This window comes from Bombina bombina, chromosome 12 (assembly GCF_027579735.1).
Source record: "Bombina bombina isolate aBomBom1 chromosome 12, aBomBom1.pri, whole genome shotgun sequence".
Taxonomy (NCBI): Eukaryota; Metazoa; Chordata; class Amphibia; order Anura; family Bombinatoridae; genus Bombina; species Bombina bombina.
In genome coordinates this window covers 11,181,209-11,195,449 of record NC_069510.1, presented here as the reverse complement: position 1 = coordinate 11,195,449, position 14,241 = coordinate 11,181,209, and the positions used below count along the sequence as shown (strand labels likewise).

General features: G+C 43.1%; 1 protein-coding gene across 1 annotated transcript in view; it reads right to left on the bottom strand.

Moving 5' to 3' along the window:
* The window catches only part of NTNG2 (netrin G2), a 251,734-nt gene that overhangs the window by 106,414 nt on the left and 131,079 nt on the right, over positions 1-14,241 (bottom strand). The gene's annotated exons all lie outside the window — the stretch shown is intronic.

The window sequence follows — 14,241 nt, the reverse complement described above, 5'->3', positions numbered from 1 at the left end:
AGCCTATGTACAGATATGACAATGGATTGGTCAGCCTATGTACAGATATGACAAAGGATTGGTCAGCCTATGTACAGATATGAAAATTGATTGGTCAGCATATTTGTCATTATACAGTATCTATTTCTGTGTACAAGCATATTGCATCTATTAAAGGTGTCACATGTGCCGTGATTAATATTATTTATTAGCTTCTAAATGTATATGTTTTAAAGTCTGTAAAAACATATCTTTTTGCATCCCAGGCAAATATATATATATATATGTATATGTGTGTGTGTGTCTGTCAGACAATGTGTGACAATGGACTGGTCAGCCAATGCACATATATGATGATGGATTGGTCAGCCTGTGTACAGATATGACAATGGGTTGGTCAGCCTGTGTACAGATATGACAATGGATTGGTTAGCCTATGTACAGATATGACAATGGATTAGTCAGTCTATTTGCAGATATGACAATGGGTTGGTCAGCCTGTGTACATATATGATAATGGATTGGTCAGCCTGTGTACAGATATGATGATGGATTGGTCAGCCTGTGTACAGATATGACAATAGATTGGTCAGCCTATGTACAGATATGATAATGGATTGGTCAGCCTATGTACAGACATGATAATGGATTGGTCAGCCTATGTACAGATATGACAATGGATTGGTCAGTCTATGTACAGATATGACAATGGGTTGGTCAGCCTGTGTACAGATATGATAATGGATTGGTCAGCCTATGTACAGATATGAAAATGGGTTGGTCAGCCTGTGTACAGATATGACAATGGTTTGCTCAGCCTATGTACAGATATGACAATGGGTTGGTTAGCCTATGTACAGATATGTCAATGGGTTGGTCAGCCTATGTATAGATATGACAATGGGTTGGTCAGCCTATCTACAGATATGAAAATGGATTGGTCAGCCTATCTACAGATAGGAAAATGGATTGGTCAGCCTATGTACAGAGATGGAAATGGATTGGTCAGCCTGTGTACAGATATGAGGATGGATTAGTCAGCCTATGTACAGATATCACCATGGATTGGGCAGCCTATATACAGATATGACAATGGATTGGTCAGCCTATGTATAGATATGACCATGGATTGGTCAGCCTATGTACAGATATGACAATGGATTGGTCAGCCTATGTACAGATATGACAATGATTGGTCAGCCTATGTACAGATATGAAAATTGATTGGTCAACCTATGTACAGATATGACCATGGATTGTCACTATGTACAGATATGACCATGGATTGTCAGCCTATGTACAGATATGGCCATGGATTGTCACTATGTACAGATATGGCCATGGATTGGTCAGCCTATGTACAGATATGGCCATGGATTGGTCAGCCTATGTACAGATATGGCCATGGATTGGTCAGCCTATGTACAGATATGGCCATGGATTGTCAGCCTATCTACAGATATGGCCATGGATTGTCAGCCTATGTACAGATATGGCCATGGATTGTCAGCCTATGTACAGATATGGCCATGGATTGGTCAGCCTATGTACAGATATGACCATGGATTGTCACTATGTACAGATATGGCCATGGATTGTCACTATGTACAGATATGGCCATGGATTGTCACTATGTACAGATATGGCCATGGATTGGTCAGCCTATGTACAGATATGGCCATGGATTGGTCAGCCTATGTACAGATATGGCCATGGATTGGTCAGCCTATGTACAGATATGGCCATGGATTGTCACTATGTACAGATATGGCCATGGATTGTCAGCCTATGTACAGATATGACCATGGATTGTCAGCCTATGTACAGATATGACCATGGATTGTCAGCCTATGTACAGATATGGTCATGGATTGGTCAGCCTATGTACAGATATGGCCATGGATTGGTCAGCCTATGTACAGATATGAAAATTGATTTGTCAGCCTATGTACAGATATGACAATGGGTCGGTCAGCCTATGTACAGATATGACAATGGGTCGGTCAGCCTATGTACAGATATGACAATGGGTCGGTCAGCCTATGTACAGATTTGACAATGGGTCGGTCAGCCTATGTACAGATATGACAATGGGTCGGTCAGCCTATGTACAGATATGACAATGGGTCGGTCAGCCTATGTACAGATATGACAATGGGTCGGTCAGCCTATGTACAGATATGACAATGGATTGGTCAGCCTATGTACAGATATGACAAAGGATTGGTCAGCCTATGTACAGATATGAAAATTGATTGGTCAGCCTATGTACAGATATGACAATGGGTTGGCAGCCTTTATACAGATATAACAATTGGTTGGTCAGCCTATGTACAGATATGATAATGGGTCAGTCAGCCTATGTACAGATATGACAAAGGATTGGTCAGCCTATGTACAGATATGAAAATTGATTGGTCAGCCTATGTACAGATATGACCATGAGTTGGTCAGCCTATGTACAGATATGGCCATGGATTGGTCAGCCTATGTACAGATATGGCCATGGATTGGTCAGCCTATGTACAGATATGAAAATTGATTGGTCAGCCTATGTACAGATATGACAATGGATTGGTCAGCCTATGTACAGATATGAAAATTGATTGGTCAGCCTATGTACAGATATGACCATGAGTTGGTCAGCCTATGTACAGATATGGCCATGGATTGGTCAGCCTATGTACAGATATGACCTTGGATTGGTCAGCCTATGTACAGATATGACCATGGATTGGTCAGCCTATGTACAGATATGATAATGGGTCAGTCAGCCTATGTACAGATATGACAATGGGTCGGTCAGCCTATGTACAGATATGACAATGGGTCGGTCAGCCTATGTACAGATATGACAATGGGTCGGTCAGCCTATGTACAGATATGACAATGGGTCGGTCAGCCTATGTATAGATATGACCTTGGATTGGTCAGCCTATGTACAGATATGACAATGGATTGTCAGCCTATGTACAGATATGACCATGGATTGTCAGCCTATGTACAGATATGGTCATGGATTGGTCAGCCTATGTACAGATATGGCCATGGATTGGTCAGCCTATGCACAGATATGAAAATTGATTTGTCAGCCTATGTACAGATATGACAATGGGTCGGTCAGCCTATGTACAGATATGACAATGGGTCGGTCAGCCTATGTACAGATATGACAATGGGTCGGTCAGCCTATGTACAGATATGACAATGGGTCGGTCAGCCTATGTACAGATATGACAATGGGTCGGTCAGCCTATGTACAGATATGACAATGGGTCGGTCAGCCTATGTACAGATATGACAATGGGTCGGTCAGCCTATGTACAGATATGACAATGGGTCGGTCAGCCTATGTACAGATATGACAATGGATTGGTCAGCCTATGTACAGATATGACAAAGGATTGGTCAGCCTATGTACAGATATGAAAATTGATTGGTCAGCCTATGTACAGATATGACAATGGGTTGGCAGCCTTTATACAGATATAACAATTGGTTGGTCAGCCTATGTACAGATATGATAATGGGTCTGTCAGCCTATGTACAGATATGACAAAGGATTGGTCAGCCTATGTACAGATATGAAAATTGATTGGTCAGCCTATGTACAGATATGACGATGAGTTGGTCAGCCTATGTACAGATATGGCCATGGATTGGTCAGCCTATGTACAGATATGGCCATGGATTGGTCAGCCTATGTACAGATATGAAAATTGATTGGTCAGCCTATGTACAGATATGACAAAGGATTGGTCAGCCTATGTACAGATATGAAAATTGATTGGTCAGCCTATGTACAGATATGACCATGAGTTGGTCAGCCTATGTACAGATATGGCCATGGATTGGTCAGCCTATGTACAGATATGACCTTGGATTGGTCAGCCTATGTACAGATATGACAATGGATTGGTCAGCCTATGTACAGATATGATAATGGGTCAGTCAGCCTATGTACAGATATGACAATGGGTCGGTCAGCCTATGTACAGATATGACAATGGGTCGGTCAGCCTATGTACAGATATGACAATGGGTCGGTCAGCCTATGTACAGATATGACAATGGGTCGGTCAGCCTATGTACAGATATGACCTTGGATTGGTCAGCCTATGTACAGATATGACCATGGATTGTCAGCCTATGTACAGATATGACCATGGATTGTCAGCCTATGTACAGATATGGTCATGGATTGGTCAGCCTATGTACAGATATGGCCATGGATTGGTCAGCCTATGTACAGATATGAAAATTGATTTGTCAGCCTATGTACAGATATGACAATGGTTCGGTCAGCCTATGTACAGATATGACAATGGGTCGGTCAGCCTATGTACAGATATGACAATGGGTCGGTCAGCCTATGTACAGATATGACAATGGGTCGGTCAGCCTATGTACAGATATGACAATGGGTCGGTCAGCCTATGTACAGATATGACAATGGGTCGGTCAGCCTATGTACAGATATGACAATGGGTCGGTCAGCCTATGTACAGATATGACAATGGATTGGTCAGCCTATGTACAGATATGACAAAGGATTGGTCAGCCTATGTACAGATATGAAAATTGATTGGTCAGCCTATGTACAGATATGACAATGGGTTGGCAGCCTTTATACAGATATAACAATTGGTTGGTCAGCCTATGTACAGATATGATAATGGGTCAGTCAGCCTATGTACAGATATGACAAAGGATTGGTCAGCCTATGTACAGATATGAAAATTGATTGGTCAGCCTATGTACAGATATGACCATGAGTTGGTCAGCCTATGTACAGATATGGCCATGGATTGGTCAGCCTATGTACAGATATGGCCATGGATTGGTCAGCCTATGTACAGATATGGCCATGGATTGGTCAGCCTATGTACAGATATGAAAATTGATTGGTCAGCCTATGTACAGATATGACAAAGGATTGGTCAGCCTATGTACAGATATGAAAATTGATTGGTCAGCCTATGTACAGATATGACCATGAGTTGGTCAGCCTATGTACAGATATGGCCATGGATTGGTCAGCCTATGTACAGATATGACCTTGGATTGGTCAGCCTATGTACAGATATGACCATGGATTGGTCAGCCTGTGTACAGATATGACAATGGGTCGGTCAGCCTATGTACAGATATGACAATGGGTCGGTCAGCCTATGTACAGATATGACAATGGGTCGGTCAGCCTATGTACAGATATGACAATGGGTCGGTCAGCCTGTGTACAGATATGACAATGGGTCGGTCAGCCTATGTACAGATATGACAATGGGTCGGTCAGCCTATGTACAGATATGACAAAGGATTGGTCAGCCTATGTACAGATATGACAATGGGTCGGTCAGCCTATGTACAGATATGACAAAGGATTGGTCAGCCTATGTACAGATATGACAATGGGTCGGTCAGCCTATGAACAGATATGACCTTGGATTGGTCAGCCTATGTACAGATATGGCCATGGATTGGTCAGCCTATGTACAGATATGAAAATTGATTTGTCAGCCTATGTACAGATATGACAATGGGTCGGTCAGCCTATGTACAGATATGACAATGGGTCGGTCAGCCTATGTACAGATATGACAATGGGTCGGTCAGCCTATGTACAGATATGACAATGGGTCGGTCAGCCTATGTACAGATATGACAATGGGTCGGTCAGCCTATGTACAGATATGACAATGGGTCGGTCAGCCTATGTACAGATATGACAATGGGTCGGTCAGCCTATGTACAGATATGACAATGGGTCGGTCAGCCTATGTACAGATATGACAATGGATTGGTCAGCCTATGTACAGATATGACAAAGGATTGGTCAGCCTATGTACAGATATGAAAATTGATTGGTCAGCCTATGTACAGATATGACAATGGGTTGGCAGCCTTTATACAGATATAACAATTGGTTGGTCAGCCTATGTACAGATATGATAATGGGTCAGTCAGCCTATGTACAGATATGACAAAGGATTGGTCAGCCTATGTACAGATATGAAAATTGATTGGTCAGCCTATGTACAGATATGACCATGAGTTGGTCAGCCTATGTACAGATATGGCCATGGATTGGTCAGCCTATGTACAGATATGGCCATGGATTGGTCAGCCTATGTACAGATATGAAAATTGATTGGTCAGCCTATGTACAGATATGAGAAAGGATTGGTCAGCCTATGTACAGATATGAAAATTGATTGGTCAGCCTATGTACAGATATGACCATGAGTTGGTCAGCCTATGTACAGATATGGCCATGGATTGGTCAGCCTATGTACAGATATGACCTTGGATTGGTCAGCCTATATACAGATATGACCATGGATTGGTCAGCCTATGTACAGATATGATAATGGGTCAGTCAGCCTATGTACAGATATGACAATGGGTCGGTCAGCCTATGTACAGATATGACAATGGGTCGGTCAGCCTATGTACAGATATGACAATGGGTCGGTCAGCCTATGTATAGATATGACCTTGGATTGGTCAGCCTATGTACAGATATGACCATGGATTGTCAGCCTATGTACAGATATGACCATGGATTGTCAGCCTATGTACAGATATGGTCATGGATTGGTCAGCCTATGTACAGATATGGCCATGGATTGGTCAGCCTATGTACAGATATGAAAATTGATTTGTCAGCCTATGTACAGATATGACAATGGGTCGGTCAGCCTATGTACAGATATGACAATGGGTCGGTCAGCCTATGTACAGATATGACAATGGGTCGGTCAGCCTATGTACAGATATGACAATGGGTCGGTCAGCCTATGTACAGATATGACAATGGGTCGGTCAGCCTATGTACAGATATGACAATGGGTCGGTCAGCCTATGTACAGATATGACAATGGGTCGGTCAGCCTATGTACAGATATGACAATGGGTCGGTCAGCCTATGTACAGATATGACAATGGGTCGGTCAGCCTATGTACAGATATGACAATGGATTGGTCAGCCTATGTACAGATATGACAAAGGATTGGTCAGCCTATGTACAGATATGAAAATTGATTGGTCAGCCTATGTACAGATATGACAATGGGTTGGCAGCCTTTATACAGATATAACAATTGGTTGGTCAGCCTATGTACAGATATGATAATGGGTCAGTCAGCCTATGTACAGATATGACAAAGGATTGGTCAGCCTATGTACAGATATGAAAATTGATTGGTCAGCCTATGTACAGATATGACCATGAGTTGGTCAGCCTATGTACAGATATGGCCATGGATTGGTCAGCCTATGTACAGATATGGCCATGGATTGGTCAGCCTATGTACAGATATGAAAATTGATTGGTCAGCCTATGTACAGATATGACAAAGGATTGGTCAGCCTATGTACAGATATGAAAATTGATTGGTCAGCCTATGTACAGATATGACCATGAGTTGGTCAGCCTATGTACAGATATGGCCATGGATTGGTCAGCCTATGTACAGATATGACCTTGGATTGGTCAGCCTATATACAGATATGACCATGGATTGGTCAGCCTATGTACAGATATGATAATGGGTCAGTCAGCCTATGTACAGATATGACAATGGGTCAGTCAGCCTATGTACAGATATGACAATGGGTCGGTCAGCCTATGTACAGATATGACAATGGGTCGGTCAGCCTATGTATAGATATGACCTTGGATTGGTCAGCCTATGTACAGATATGACCATGGATTGTCAGCCTATGTACAGATATGACCATGGATTGTCAGCCTATGTACAGATATGGTCATGGATTGGTCAGCCTATGTACAGATATGGCCATGGATTGGTCAGCCTATGTACAGATATGAAAATTGATTTGTCAGCCTATGTACAGATATGACAATGGGTCGGTCAGCCTATGTACAGATATGACAATGGGTCGGTCAGCCTATGTACAGATATGACAATGGGTCGGTCAGCCTATGTACAGATATGACAATGGGTCGGTCAGCCTATGTACAGATATGACAATGGGTCGGTCAGCCTATGTACAGATATGACAATGGGTCGGTCAGCCTATGTACAGATATGACAATGGGTCGGTCAGCCTATGTACAGATATGACAATGGGTCGGTCAGCCTATGTACAGATATGACAATGGGTCGGTCAGCCTATGTACAGATATGACAATGGGTCGGTCAGCCTATGTACAGATATGACAATGGGTCGGTCAGCCTATGTACAGATATGACAATGGATTGGTCAGCCTATGTACAGATATGACAAAGGATTGGTCAGCCTATGTACAGATATGAAAATTGATTGGTCAGCCTATGTACAGATATGACAATGGGTTGGCAGCCTTTATACAGATATAACAATTGGTTGGTCAGCCTATGTACAGATATGATAATGGGTCAGTCAGCCTATGTACAGATATGACAAAGGATTGGTCAGCCTATGTACAGATATGAAAATTGATTGGTCAGCCTATGTACAGATATGACCATGAGTTGGTCAGCCTATGTACAGATATGGCCATGGATTGGTCAGCCTATGTACAGATATGGCCATGGATTGGTCAGCCTATGTACAGATATGAAAATTGATTGGTCAGCCTATGTACAGATATGATAATGGGTTGGCAGCCTTTATACAGATATAACAATTGGTTGGTCAGCCTATGTACAGATATGATAATGGGTCAGTCAGCCTATGTACAGATATGACAAAGGATTGGTCAGCCTATGTACAGATATGAAAATTGATTGGTCAGCCTATGTACAGATATGACCATGAGTTGGTCAGCCTATGTACAGATATGGCCATGGATTGGTCAGCCTATGTACAGATATGACCTTGGATTGGTCAGCCTATGTACAGATATGACCATGGATTGGTCAGCCTATGTACAGATATGATAATGGGTCAGTCAGCCTATGTACAGATATGACAATGGGTCGGTCAGCCTATGTACAGATATGACAATGGGTCGGTCAGCCTATGTACAGATATGACAATGGGTCGGTCAGCCTATGTACAGATATGACAATGGGTCGGTCAGCCTATGTACAGATATGACCTTGGATTGGTCAGCCTATGTACAGATATGACCATGGATTGTCAGCCTATGTACAGATATGACCATGGATTGTCAGCCTATGTACAGATATGGTCATGGATTGGTCAGCCTATGTACAGATATGGCCATGGATTGGTCAGCCTATGTACAGATATGAAAATTGATTTGTCAGCCTATGTACAGATATGACAATGGGTCGGTCAGCCTATGTACAGATATGACAATGGGTCGGTCAGCCTATGTACAGATATGACAATGGGTCGGTCAGCCTATGTACAGATATGACAATGGGTCGGTCAGCCTATGTACAGATATGACAATGGGTCGGTCAGCCTATGTACAGATATGACAATGGGTCGGTCAGCCTATGTACAGATATGACAATGGGTCGGTCAGCCTATGTACAGATATGACAATGGGTCGGTCAGCCTATGTACAGATATGACAATGGGTCGGTCAGCCTATGTACAGATATGACAAAGGATTGGTCAGCCTATGTACAGATATGACAAAGGATTGGTCAGCCTATGTACAGATATGAAAATTGATTGGTCAGCCTATGTACAGATATGACAATGGGTTGGCAGCCTTTATACAGATATAACCATTGGTTGGTCAGCCTATGTACAGATATGATAATGGGTCAGTCAGCCTATGTACAGATATGACAAAGGATTGGTCAGCCTATGTACAGATATGAAAATTGATTGGTCAGCCTATGTACAGATATGACCATGAGTTGGTCAGCCTATGTACAGATATGGCCATGGATTGGTCAGCCTATGTACAGATATGGCCATGGATTGGTCAGCCTATGTACAGATATGAAAATTGATTGGTCAGCCTATGTACAGATATGACAAAGGATTGGTCAGCCTATGTACAGATATGAAAATTGATTGGTCAGCCTATGTACAGATATGACCATGAGTTGGTCAGCCTATGTACAGATATGGCCATGGATTGGTCAGCCTATGTACAGATATGACCTTGGATTGGTCAGCCTATGTACAGATATGACCATGGATTGGTCAGCCTATGTACAGATATGATAATGGGTCAGTCAGCCTATGTACAGATATGACAATGGGTCGGTCAGCCTATGTACAGATATGACAATGGGTCGGTCAGCCTATGTACAGATATGACAATGGGTCGGTCAGCCTATGTACAGATATGACAATGGGTCGGTCAGCCTGTGTACAGATATGACAATGGGTCGGTCAGCCTATGTACAGATATGACAATGGGTCGGTCAGCCTATGTACAGATATGACAATGGGTCGGTCAGCCTATGTACAGATATGACAATGGGTCGGTCAGCCTATGTACAGATATGACAATGGGTCGGTCAGCCTATGTACAGATATGACAATGGGTCGGTCAGCCTATGTACAGATATGACAATGGGTCGGTCAGCCTGTGTACAGATATGACAATGGGTCGGTCAGCCTATGTACAGATATGACAATGGGTCGGTCAGCCTATGTACAGATATGACAATGGGTCGGTCAGCCTATGTACAGATATGACAAAGGATTGGTCAGCCTATGTACAGATATGACAATGGGTCGGTCAGCCTATGTACAGATATGACAATGGGTCGGTCAGCCTATGTACAGATATGACAAAGGATTGGTCAGCCTATGTACAGATATGACAATGGGTCGGTCAGCCTATGTACAGATATGACAATGGGTCGGTCAGCCTATGTACAGATATGACAATGGGTCGGTCAGCCTATGTACAGATATGACAATGGGTCGGTCAGCCTATGTACAGATATGACAATGGGTCGGTCAGCCTATGTACAGATATGACAATGGGTCGGTCAGCCTATGTACAGATATGACAATGGGTCGGTCAGCCTATGTACAGATATGACAATGGGTCGGTCAGCCTATGTACAGATATGACAATGGGTCGGTCAGCCTATGTACAGATATGACAATGGGTCGGTCAGCCTATGTACAGATATGACAATGGGGTCGGTCAGCCTATGTACAGATATGACAATGGGTCGGTCAGCCTATGTACAGATATGACAATGGATTGGTCAGCCTATGTACAGATATGACAAAGGATTGGTCAGCCTATGTACAGATATGAAAATTGATTGGTCAGCCTATGTACAGATATGACAATGGGTTGGCAGCCTTTATACAGATATAACAATTGGTTGGTCAGCCTATGTACAGATATGATAATGGGTCAGTCAGCCTATGTACAGATATGACAAAGGATTGGTCAGCCTATGTACAGATATGAAAATTGATTGGTCAGCCTATGTACAGATATGACCATGAGTTGGTCAGCCTATGTACAGATATGGCCATGGATTGGTCAGCCTATGTACAGATATGGCCATGGATTGGTCAGCCTATGTACAGATATGAAAATTGATTGGTCAGCCTATGTACAGATATGACAAAGGATTGGTCAGCCTATGTACAGATATGAAAATTGATTGGTCAGCCTATGTACAGATATGACCATGAGTTGGTCAGCCTATGTACAGATATGGCCATGGATTGGTCAGCCTATGTACAGATATGACCTTGGATTGGTCAGCCTATGTACAGATATGACCATGGATTGGTCAGCCTATGTACAGATATGATAATGGGTCAGTCAGCCTATGTACAGATATGACAATGGGTCGGTCAGCCTATGTACAGATATGACAATGGGTCGGTCAGCCTATGTACAGATATGACAATGGGTCGGTCAGCCTATGTACAGATATGACAATGGGTCGGTCAGCCTATGTACAGATATGACCATGGATTGGTCAGCCTATGTACAGATATGACCATGGATTGTCAGCCTATGTACAGATATGACCATGGATTGTCAGCCTATGTACAGATATGGTCATGGATTGGTCAGCCTATGTACAGATATGGCCATGGATTGGTCAGCCTATGTACAGATATGAAAATTGATTTGTCAGCCTATGTACAGATATGACAATGGGTCGGTCAGCCTATGTACAGATATGACAATGGGTCGGTCAGCCTATGTACAGATATGACAATGGGTCGGTCAGCCTATGTACAGATATGACAATGGGTCGGTCAGCCTATGTACAGATATGACAATGGGTCGGTCAGCCTATGTACAGATATGACAATGGGTCGGTCAGCCTATGTACAGATATGACAATGGGTCGGTCAGCCTATGTACAGATATGACAATGGGTCGGTCAGCCTATGTACAGATATGACAATGGGTCGGTCAGCCTATGTACAGATATGACAATGGATTGGTCAGCCTATGTACAGATATGACAAAGGATTGGTCAGCCTATGTACAGATATGAAAATTGATTGGTCAGCCTATGTACAGATATGACAATGGGTTGGCAGCCTTTATACAGATATAACAATTGGTTGGTCAGCCTATGTACAGATATGACAATGGGTCGGTCAGCCTATGTACAGATATGACAAAGGATTGGTCAGCCTATGTACAGATATGAAAATTGATTGGTCAGCCTATGTACAGATATGACCATGAGTTGGTCAGCCTATGTACAGATATGACAATGGATTGGTCAGCCTATGTACAGATATGGCCATGGATTGGTCAGCCTATGTACAGATATGAAAATTGATTGGTCAGCCTATGTACAGATATGACAAAGGATTGGTCAGCCTATGTACAGATATGAAAATTGATTGGTCAGCCTATGTACAGATATGACCATGAGTTGGTCAGCCTATGTACAGATATGGCCATGGATTGGTCAGCCTATGTACAGATATGACCTTGGATTGGTCAGCCTATGTACAGATATGACAATGGATTGGTCAGCCTATGTACAGATATGATAATGGGGTCAGTCAGCCTATGTACAGATATGACAATGGGTCGGTCAGCCTATGTACAGATATGACAATGGGTCGGTCAGCCTATGTACAGATATGACAATGGGTCGGTCAGCCTATGTACAGATATGACAATGGGTCGGTCAGCCTGTGTACAGATATGACAATGGGTCGGTCAGCCTATGTACAGATATGACAATGGGTCGGTCAGCCTATGTACAGATATGACAATGGGTCGGTCAGCCTATGTACAGATATGACAATGGGTCGGTCAGCCTATGTACAGATATGACAATGGGTCGGTCAGCCTATGTACAGATATGACAATGGGTCGGTCAGCCTATGTACAGATATGACAATGGGTCGGTCAGCCTGTGTACAGATATGACAATGGGTCGGTCAGCCTATGTACAGATATGACAATGGGTCGGTCAGCCTATGTACAGATATGACAATGGGTCGGTCAGCCTATGTACAGATATGACAAAGGATTGGTCAGCCTATGTACAGATATGACAATGGGTCGGTCAGCCTATGTACAGATATGACAATGGGTCGGTCAGCCTATGTACAGATATGACAAAGGATTGGTCAGCCTATGTACAGATATGACAATGGGTCGGTCAGCCTATGTACAGATATGACAATGGGTCGGTCAGCCTATGTACAGATATGACAATGGGTCGGTCAGCCTATGTACAGATATGACAATGGGTCGGTCAGCCTATGTACAGATATGACAATGGGTCGGTCAGCCTATGTACAGATATGACAATGGGGTCGGTCAGCCTGTGTACAGATATGACAATGGGTCGGTCAGCCTATGTACAGATATGACAATGGGTCGGTCAGCCTGTGTACAGATATGACAATGGGTCGGTCAGCCTATGTACAGATATGACAAAGGATTGGTCAGCCTATGTACAGATATGACAATGGGTCGGTCAGCCTATGTACAGATATGACAATGGGTCGGTCAGCCTATGTACAGATATGACAAAGGATTGGTCAGCCTATGTACAGATATGACAATGGGTCGGTCAGCCTATGTACAGATATGACAATGGGTCGGTCAGCCTATGTACAGATATGACAATGGGTCGGTCAGCCTATGTACAGATATGACAATGGGTCGGTCAGCCTATGTACAGATATGACAATGGGTCGGTCAGCCTATGTACAGATATGACAATGGGTCGGTCAGCCTGTGTACAGATATGACAATGGGTCGGTCAGCCTATGTACAGATATGACAATGGGTCGGTCAGCCTGTGTACAGATATGACAATGGGTCGGTCAGCCTGTGTACAGATATGACAATGGGTCGGTCAGCCTATGTACAGATATGACAATGGGTCGGTCAGCCTATGTACAGATATGAC